Source organism: Nycticebus coucang, chromosome 6, assembly GCF_027406575.1.
Source record: "Nycticebus coucang isolate mNycCou1 chromosome 6, mNycCou1.pri, whole genome shotgun sequence".
NCBI classification, from domain to species: Eukaryota; Metazoa; Chordata; class Mammalia; order Primates; family Lorisidae; genus Nycticebus; species Nycticebus coucang.
In genome coordinates this window covers 29423734-29433269 of record NC_069785.1, presented here as the reverse complement: position 1 = coordinate 29433269, position 9536 = coordinate 29423734, and the positions used below count along the sequence as shown (strand labels likewise).

The window sequence follows — 9536 nt, the reverse complement described above, 5'->3', positions numbered from 1 at the left end:
GAGGAGTTTAAATTTTTCTTAGGATCCCAATACCTTCTTGTAGGGAATGAATTTAAGTAGGTTGTGATGTGTCTAGAGTTACAAGTTGTTCTGAGGTCCTCCAGACTGTTCTGGGCTAAAGATTTTTTATCCCAGAGGGCTTTGTGGGGCTGTGTCTCTGTTTACAACTCTGCAGAACAAACCTTTCCACTTTCCACAGATCCAGGAGAGCTCAGATGCTTTGATTGGGGGGTGGTGGTGGTAAACTCTTAAGGACAGCAGACACCAAATCCTATGTCTTAGTCAGCTCAGGCTATGTGTACTATAACAAATTACCATGGACTCAGTGACTTAAACAATGGATACTTATTTCTGATAATTCTGAAGCCTGGGGGAAAAGGAGGGAAGGAGTGAGGAAAGATTGCTTTTTCAGAGATGGGACAGGGCAGATGTGACAATGATATCTCTAATCCTATATCAAGGTTGCTTGTATGCTTTTTCATCCCCTCTTTCATTTATAAACTTCTTGAGGGTAAGAACAGTGTCTGACTTATCTCTTTATCCTTCCAGTCTCTGACAATAACATTTTCTTGCATACAACTGGCATTCAATAAATATTGGCTGAATAAATTAATAAATTCAAATTTTAGGAAACCAAAAAAAGTTGTTTTCAATTGATTTTGACATATCATTTTTGACGCAGAAAGTTGAATTTAATAAGTGTTTTTGTCCTCAAGGACTCAAATACTTGTTAAAGATGTAAGAATGTTTGGGAAAAATTTTTTAATATTTACTTTCTTTGCTTTTTGGAAAAAAGCATTATTTCTACCAATGTTCTACTATGTTTCTTGAAAGTTTATTTGCAACTTATTTTTAATACTTCATGTTGAAGGAGAGCATCTTTCAGCTTAATTTCCACTTACAATATTTACTGTACACTTTGTGCAGTATATATGTAATCAAACAACATATTATTTCTAGGTATGATTCTTGATTATTAGACAATAAGCTATGTCTAATATTAGCTGGAGCAACTGATTTTTTATATTACCTTGTGTCTTGTAACTCTGGTAAGTGTATTAGTTCTCCAAGCCTTTTTTATAGTTTCCTTAGTATTTTCCATATATGATCATGTCATCTGTGAATAAAGACAATTTTACTTGTCTACCAGAAAAAGACATTTTTTTTTTGGCTGGGGCTGGGTTTGAACCCGCCACCTCTGGCATATGGGGGTGGCACCCTACTCCATTGAGCCACAGGTGCTGCCCAGAAAAAGACATTTTTTAAAGGAATGCAACAAATCTATTAATATCCATCCAATTAAAATTATTAGATACTCAAAGAAGCAGGGAGTGAGTGACATACAGCCAGTAGAAAAATCAGTCAATAGAAATGGACCCAGAAATAATAAAGATCATTGAATAGGGAGGCAAGGACTTTAGAATAGCTATTTATATATCCTTAAAAAAAATTTTTTTTAATTTAAAAATAATGAGGGGAAATGTCGAAGATACAAAAAAAACTAAAATGGAAAATCTAGAGATGAAAAAGATGATATCTCAAATTAAAAAATAAATTAGTAGGTAGGATTAATATACCTGGTCTCTGTCCTTCTAGGAGGACCTTAGCAAGGCCACTTCCTTTCCCTTGAATTCTATCTTCTCTGAACCAAAACAGGTTCAGGCATGACTCTCTCTCTTTTGGAGTTTAGGACAGGGGAAGGTTGGGCTGCCATAAATTATATTATCTGCATTGTTTGTGATCATTTCTCATTCTGAAACATTTGGGACTACTCCTGAGTCTACATTTGGGAGGGGACAGTAGGTTACTTAGGTGATTATTTGCATAACATGCTTTAATTTTATCCTTTTTTCTTGACCCTAATTTATTTATAGCACTTTCCAAGGTCATTAAGCTGTTATTTCATAGTCCTTAGTCATTTCTCCCTTAGCATATATATGGTAGATTCAATGACAACTTCAGAAGGACCCCTGATCTCTAACGGGGAGTTGCTTAAATTCTTTTTCCCCACAATTTTTTTTTGTGTGTAAAATATCACCTTTTAACCTCTGTTCCCAGAACCAGTTCACTAAGTGTCTTGATTATAGACCAAATTGTTGAAAATGAAGACTGTCCCACTGTTATAAGCATATACAGAGAATATGAAAATTAGACCATAAAATCTATTTCCCAATTCTCAAAAAAGTTCTTCAAGCATTTCCACAAAGAGCTTGTGTGACTAATAGGCTATAAATAAATATAACTTTGATACATTATGCAGCATGTAGTCTGACTGGAACTGAGACAAATGAGGCAAATAGATGCTCTATTCAGAATCGTCAGAATATTTAATAATTAAGTTCAGCTAAAGCCTATGTGATTTTTTCCAAGCCTGAATTGCATGTGAAGGAAATACTTTTAGGTGACCCTTATGTGTGGAAGTTAAAGTTTATCCATTTTTATTTCTCTCACTTATAAAATATGATAAAAATTGCAAATTCATAAAAACACCAAATAAAATTAGCAAGCATTCCTCAAAACATATTATTGGGGGGTTTCCTTGAGTTACCCATATTTGTCTCATTTCTTTTTTTTTTTTCCTTTTTTTTGTAGAGACAGAGTCTCACACAGCTCACAGCAACCTTCAACTCCCGGGCTTAGGTGATTCTCTTGCCTCAGCCTCCCAAGTAGCTGGGTCTACAGGAGCCCGCCACAACGCCCGGCTATTTTTTTGTTGCAGTTTGGCCGGGGCTGGGTTTGAACCTGCCACCTTCGGTATATGGGGCTGGCACTCTACCCATTGAGCCATAGGCCCTGCCCCTCATTTCCTTTTTCACTATTATTTTTAGTTTTAATAGGTAATTATGATGGTTAATTTTATATATTAACTTGACAGGGCTAAGAGATGCCCAGATACCTGGTAGTCCATGTTGGTGAGGGTGTTTCTGGAGGAGAAGCATTCAGATTAATAGATGGAGTAAATATGGGTCTCACCAAGGTGAGTGGGCATCAGCCAATCCATGGAGGCCTGAATAGAACACAAAGACGAAGGAAGGGTGAATTGGCTCTCTCTGCTTGAGCTAGGACATCTATCTTTTCTTGCCCTTAAAAATCAGCACTTTTGGTTTTGAGGCCTTCAGACTCAAACCAGGGCTTGACATCATTGGCTTCCATGGTTCTCAGGTATGCAGGCTTGGACTGGAACTACACCACCAGCTTTCCTAAGCCTCAAACTTGCAGATGGCAGATCTCAGCTTTCATAATTGCATGGGCCAAGTCCTCATAATTAGTCTCTTTCTGAATATATATTCTATTGTTCTGTTTCTCTAGGAAATACCGTCTTAATATAACAGATCCACATGGTTCAAAATCACATACAGATGCATACGTTTATGTGTATGTGTGCATTGCACCTGTGTATGTACGTGTAGTAAAGTTTTAAACTGTGCTCCCCATCTGCTTAGATCCATACCACCACCTGCACTACTACTATTATTTGCTTGTTTATCTATTCAGCATTTTTTTTTGTTTTTTGGAGATGAGCCTCAAGTTGTTGCCCTTGGTAGAGTGCCATGGCATCACAGCTCACAGCAACCTCCAACTCTTGGGCTTAAGCGATTCTCTTTCCTCAGCCTCTCAAGTAGCTGGGACTACAGGCACCCACCACAGTGCCTGGCTATTTTTTGGCTGTAGTTGTCATTGTTGTTTGGCAGGCCTGGGCTGGAGTCGAACCTGCCAGCTCTGGTGTATGTGGCTGGCGCCTTAGCCGCTTGAGCTACAGGTGCCAAGCCAATTCAGTATATTGTGGTTGAGATTCAATATGATGCCAATTTCTATTCTTATTTTCCTACCTTTTTACCCAATGGTAACATATCATACACACTGTTGTGTATCAGAGGCATGCCAAGAGTTAATTTCTGTGTTTCTGAAATTAACTTGACTAGGATAGTCATAACGTTTTTTATTTTTTTAAATTTTATGCTGGGTCTGTTTGAAAATACTGTTTTAGGCATTGAGATTTGTAAATGAAATTATCTATACTTTCGTCCCTTTTATGTTACCACTACCAGATTTGGGTATCAAAATTATACTCAAATCATGAAAAGAATTTGCAGTTTTCTTTCTTTTCATATGTTCTGGAATATTTGCAATAACATTAGGGTTATCTGTTTTTTTCAGAATTTAGCAGAATTTCCCTGTGAAGCTATCTGGGACTTGTGCTGTGTGAGGAATGCCTGTTTTGATCATTCAGTTCAGTTATATTGTCCTAGAGAGTAATCCATCTCATCCAAAGTTATTTGCAAAGAATTTAGCACAGGACTCCTTTATTTTTCTCTCTTTGGGGAGATACATCCATTTACTGTCCTTGCATTTGCACTTTCTCCATTCAGGTTTGCTTATCCCTCTTTGTGCTTCATTTCTTCACTCCTCCTGAACAGCTTCCTCATTTATTACTTTTGAAAGATGCTGGTAGATTAATTCATTATTATGATAAGCAGAAACAAAGGGAAGAATCAGGCATTTATCTTGCTTTTTTCCAATGAACTCAGGCTACTGCAGGGTAACCAAGTGGTTGCTGAGGGGAAATTTTTCTTTATAGACGCATTCCAGCTAATAAACAGAAAAGGAATGATGGAATATTGCCTTCCGCGAAGGCTAGAGAACTAACGAATCTGGGCACTGACAATCAATGGCTGCTAACCTAATAAAAACGGACAGCAGCACGTATTACATGTCTCCTGTTAGAAACACGAAAAATGAAATGGTTTTGGCAACATAGTGAATCTGAATCTGATCAAGTCTACAGATTTAATTATCAATTTATAGGGAGAATAAAGGATGAACAAAAATATTTCTTCTTCTCTATGAAAAACTGGAACTTGATTTAGCTTTGTTTCCTTGAAAACTGGACATTGCTTATGATAAAACTGACTCCAAATGGGTTAAACTTCATCTGTACTGGGAAGAGTATGAATAAACTATTATATGTGGGTCACTACAAAAGTTTTAAGACAGATTGTATTATGTCTGTTATTTCATTTCCAAGAAATGCAGTTAACAGTTTCCTTTCTGACTGACTCGTGCAAGTTTCAAAGGGTTCAGCTTATCAGTGTTGCTGGGAGGGCTTCATTTGTTTCTGTCTGGGTGGATTTTGCCTTCCTTGGTTTTCGTGTATCTCAAAACTTTCATAATGATCCACGTACAACCTTCTAGGAAGCTATAGCAACGGGCTTCCCTGAGTGTGATGACTCTTGCACTAGGCTGTCCATTGCTGTACCTGCAGAAGTGTTAGAAGAGACATTAGACCCTTTTCAGGATGTGGAGTTTCTAGGCCACAGGGTCTCTCACCCTTGCCAAGTGAGCTCAGTCTCTTGCACTTGAGTTCCCTCTTGAGAGACCAAAGAAGGCTAGTCCACAGCCTTGGGATCCTGCTGAAGGCATACTGTGACTCCTCTCCTTGTATTTTTCTAAATAATTTTCAATGCCCAGGGTGGCCTTTTTCAGGTTGAGTGAGTCTGTTTATCTAGTTGAGACTAAGAAGAGCCCCAGAACAGGACCGGACAGGAGGAAACAAAGTAAGGCGGTAAATGGCACTAGGGGGATGCAGCCAGTCAATTGACACCATGAAACCTCCACAGGACAAAGGACCCAGGTTTCCCCAACATACTAATTGCAGGAAAAAGCAAGAGATGGAGGGCAAACTACTAATTAAAAGAAACTTCAAATGGATATCATAGGGGTCTTATACAGATCTTGAATCAAATGTTCTATAAAAATAATATGTGACAATGAAGGAAATTGAGCTCTGATTGCATATTTCATGATATCCCAGAAATATTATTCTAGTTGTAATAATTTTGTCATGGTTATTTCTTAAAATAATTTTTTTCTGAAAAGTATACTAAAGTATTTATGGATGAAATGATAATAATATCTGGAATTTGCATCTAAATAATTAAATGGGGGTGAAAGGAATATGCCAGTCACCCAGCTTCAACAATTATCCACACGTGGTGGTCACATGGTGGCTTCCAGTTCACCTCTCTACTTTCATACACACTTGACATTTACCATAATGGAAAGTAAAATACTTGTACTACTACTAGTAAACATGACCAAGTGGAATTTACTCCGACAATATAAGGACAATTTGATATAAGAAAAGAAATGAATAAAATTCACTATGCTTAATTATTCTAAAATGAAAAATTTATGATCACTTTCATAGAGCCTGAAAAATCCTTCAACACAATTCAACATCCATTTTGGACAAAAATGTTTATCAAAATAGCAATCAAAAGATACTTACTCTATATATTCTTTTTATTTTGATGTTCTTATGTGGCTCCTAGAAAATTTAATATTATATTTATGTTCATGTTATTTATTCTATTGGGTAACACTGCTTCAGATCCCTTTTCCAGTTTGTAGGAAATAGACGAGGAAGCATTAGGTTAAGCGACTGCATGAAGAAACATTTAGCCAAGTCCCCAAATAAGGATAACAATAATAGTGGACTTTCAAAAGATCTATGTTATTAAAGAAAAAATCAAGTAGGAAAACTATTATAGATTAAAAGAGCCCAGAGAGACAGCAACCAAATACAGCATGGGAACTTAAATTGATATCTGAAAGCGGGAATAAAAAACATTATAAAAGACATTTTGGGGACAGTTCAGAAAAATCAATATAAACTGGATAGGTTTCAGGTAAAACTTGAAATATGGAATTTTGTCATCTGAAATTTTCTTAGCTATAATTGTGATATAGTGGTTTTATAGGATAATGTCCTTATTCTTAAAACATGCAAACTGAAATATTTAAAGTTTAGGAGGACTGCAATTTATCCTCAGACTTCAACACAAAAGTAGCAAAATGTTACCAGTTGTTGATGGAATTGGGAAGTTTATTAGAGCATTCTTCAACCTTTTCTGTATCTTTGGCATTTTTCAAAGTCAATGATTAAGGATAAAAACACATAGAAATCAATTTGAAGTCCCACTGGTCTAAGATAAGATAATTTGAGCATAAAAAAGAATGCAGGTGTTTGAAACACACTCAAATACACAAAAATTCATGAGTTCATCATAATATTTCAAACCAACCAACAAATATTTCATCATTAAATATTGGATTTTGATATCGTACTAATTTATTATTCTGAAAATTGCTAAATTAAAGGAAAGAATAAATATTTCTTCTACTCTTCCTATATAAACTATATTTCAGGCTATAAAACATTGGACATGGAAAAGTACTTTCTTTCTTCACAAAATTTTTATTTAAAAAATTAAAAAACTCAAAATATAATTGAGTATAATTTTTTGTATATGGGTCTTTTAATGAGAAAAATGGAATTTTTGGAGACAGAGGATAACATTTTGGTCAATGTGGGCTCAAAGTTATTCTTCCCTATCATCAAGATCAATTACAAATGTTCATCTGTTAATGCTGGATCTATAATGAAATTTCACATGTATCATCTTTGTCTTTTCACAGAGAGGTCAAGGTGTTGGCAAATACCACCCATGAGCTTATGATTTTACTTAAGCATATTTATCACTTGGAAGGCATTTATAAGATTGCATTTGTCTTCTCTTGGTATTTGCCTTTCAGCGTGTCATTCATTCCAGATCATTCGTTTCCAACAGACAAGGACGTCCTTCAATTGCAGTTAAATGGATTTCGAAATACATTTTTTTTTTTTGCACTGGTGAAGGAACTGCAGGAAAATATATCCACTAAAATCGTGGGTATACATGAAGATCTCACTTTCTGTTTTGACCTTTGAGAGCACAGAAATGTGTAAAATGTATAAAGCAGCTTGGAATTCTTGTGATTTAAACGTCAGCTTTTGTTGAAATGACTTTACCACAGTATAAGTGTTTTGTTTTGTAACTTTAGGTCAAATTCATTAAGGAATATTATCAAGTCTGTGGCAACAGTTAACTCCCAGAGTGACTCAGTGTTCAAAAATAGTGGTTAAGGATAATTCTTCTCATTCAGAAAAATTTAAACGTCAGCCCTGAGCTCAAAAAATCACAAGGCTGGAGTGGTGGCTCATGCCTACAATCCTAGCACTCTAGGTGGCTGAGATGGGTAGATTACTTGAGCTCAAGAGTTCAAGACCAGCCTGAGCGAGGGCGAGACCCCGTCCCTACTAAAAATAGAAAAACTAGTCAGACCTGGTGGTGCACGCCTATAGTTCCAGCTACTCAGGAGGCTGAGGCAAGAGGATTGCTTAAGCCTAAGAGTTTCAGGTTGCTGTGAACTATGATACCATGACACCTACCCAGGGCTACAGAGTGAGACTTTGTCTCAAAAAAAAAAAATCACAACAAAATTTTACTACTGCTTAGTCATTGAACTCATATGATAGGTCAAAGCAGGTTTTCAGCTTCTGCTTCTCACAAAAATTAATGGAACTGACAATGATTAAGCACAAAGTGAATGAAGTTCATTCTTGATGCTACCAGTTCAACAACACCACTATTTCTCGGCAAGTACCTATTCTTTCATTTTGCAAAAGGCCATTCCTGTGAGCAATGAATCAGATCCTGCTTGACGCTGTCGTCCTACCAGTTCCAGCACTAACTGCTCAGCAACTTCCTCTAATCCATTCTGTGAAATGACAACCATTTGACCCCATCACAGAGGACCACTCCTGAAGTCACATGAAGTTCTGCAAAGTACTGGATATCAATTCCTTTCTCCTCGTGTTTTTTAAACTGCATACCAGGTGTTAGTAGTTCCATAGAGAGCTAGGCATCCATATCCTCTGTCAAATTAAATTTAAATTTAAACTGCCAAGTTGACTTTCCTGGAGAATATTCTCCTTGCTCATTCATAAACATCAGTTCTAGCTCAATTATCTTTAACACGTCACATCACATCACAATAGTTGGTACCGACGGTCAGCATTGCTCCTGAATTTCTCCAGTGCATCTTGCAACCACACCTGGAAACTTGGTGTCCATAGCAACATAACTGTATTTTCTAATAACTTGATGAATCTTTTCATCCAGGTTGCAAGCCCAAACTTCACAAATTCTTCGGCTATGCTCTACAGTTGCTGTTGGCATAGTGAGGGCACAGGGGAGTCTAGATGCCACACATCAAAATGTTATACTTGATTGAAGATTTTTTTCGTAAAATGCTTTATCCTTTATTTGTGTACTTGTGTCACTGAGCTAATCCTCCTCCTCTTTCTCCTCCTTGTCCATTATCATTATCATAGAGTCAGCACTCAGAGGCAGTGGTGATGACAGTAGCTGTGGTACCCCAGCAAGGGATAAAGGGGAGCCAGAGCTGTGTCACACTTTATTGCACCATCACTTTTGGAAAACTACTTTAGTAGAAGAATTACACTAATCAATGCAGAAGGGATAATAGTATGAAAAATCACAAATTTGCAACCTTTATTGAAATAAAGCAACTAAGCAATGGTCCCCATGGCTGCTAAAACCATAATATTAAATCTTAATGAGGAATTTTATAATGGGTATCAAAATCTGATCAATCTTTATGCAACTTAGAACAAGGAGATCTCACAATGC

General features: G+C 36.7%; 1 pseudogene; it reads right to left on the bottom strand.

Moving 5' to 3' along the window:
- Positions 1 to 8487: 8487 nt before the first annotated feature.
- On the bottom strand, positions 8488 to 9062 carry LOC128588548 (CCR4-NOT transcription complex subunit 7-like; annotated as a pseudogene).
- Positions 9063 to 9536: the final 474 nt, after the last annotated feature.